Genomic DNA, 1291 nt, shown 5'->3' with positions numbered 1-1291 from the left:
GCTAAAAAACCAAAACAACTGAGTTTATATAATTGATATAAAAATGCACTTAAGTAATTATTGTTAAAAAACACAAAAACAAAAATCCCAGTAGCAGTGTCAAAAATTCAGAACTAAAACTACTTTTTATAAAAAGTAAACTGCTCCACAAAAGTTAAGCAAGTCGCGTTATTTTTACAAATTTTATGCTTCTAAGCATTGTGGAATCCAACAAAAACAAAAAAGTAAAAAGATATTATATCACTTTTAACTGATTATTAATTTTTTTATAATTTATTAAATTAATTAATTATTGTAATTATTGCACACTTTCTTAACTTTTATGGAGCAGTATATTTGGGATTGTTTCCTTCGAGTTTGTTGATTTTTTAGCAAAAAACGCTTTTTTCAAGTTAAAAATAGTATTATTTTTTTCATTTTTAATCATTTAAGCACGATTTCTATCAGAAATGCATTTTTTGCAAATTTTTAACCCAAAAAATCATCAATTTATCACAAAAACTACCTTTTCAAGATTTAAGTACAAGTTTGACCTAAAATCTTCTTATTTTACTAGATTTCGTCAAAACAAACAAATAATGGGCTGTTTTATAATACTTACTTAATTTTCAAACAAAAAACTCAAAAAAACTAGTGAAAATATATAATTGATTGTATTTCATTTTAAAATGTTTTTTGAGTTGTCAGACTCGATAAAAATTTCAAGTAAATTTTATACATTTTGAAAACAAATCATAAAAAATAAGTTAAAAAAAAGTTCCAGAAATAAATGAAAAAAGAGCATTTTGAAATTTTATTTGCAGTCCCATTTTTTGTCTCTTTTGTTGAAAAACAAAAAAAATGGTTTTGTATAGTTATATAGAATTGCACTGTAATTATGGTTTAAAAAAATACAAAAATAAAAGTCATTGTAGCAGTGTCTAAAATTCAAAGCAAAAACTGCTTTTTTCGATTTTGTTAATTTTTTAGCGAAATAAGCTTTTCCATGCATAACAATGCAATTTCCATTTTCAGAAATTTCAATATGTTCAACCTAAAATGTTTCCAATTTTGGACAAAAGTGTTTCTCGAGCATAAAAACTCCTTATTTTACGAGATTTCGTCAAAACAAGCAAATAATAAAAGGTCTTTTTGAAGTAATTAACTTTTTGAACAAAAAAAAAACTCAAAAAACCCGCTGAAAATTGTGTTTTAATTTGGGTCAAACTCGGGAAAAATTTTATACATTTCCAAAAAAAAAATCAATTATTCACAAAAACGTTCACTCAATAAATGCATTTCAGAGAATAAA

This window comes from Tribolium madens, unplaced genomic scaffold (genome assembly GCF_015345945.1).
Source record: "Tribolium madens isolate multiple individuals breed KSU strain unplaced genomic scaffold, Tmad_KSU_1.1 Scaffold_20;HRSCAF=117;Tcas5.2_LG4, whole genome shotgun sequence".
Taxonomy (NCBI): Eukaryota; Metazoa; Arthropoda; class Insecta; order Coleoptera; family Tenebrionidae; genus Tribolium; species Tribolium madens.
This window is presented reverse-complemented; position numbering follows the sequence as displayed.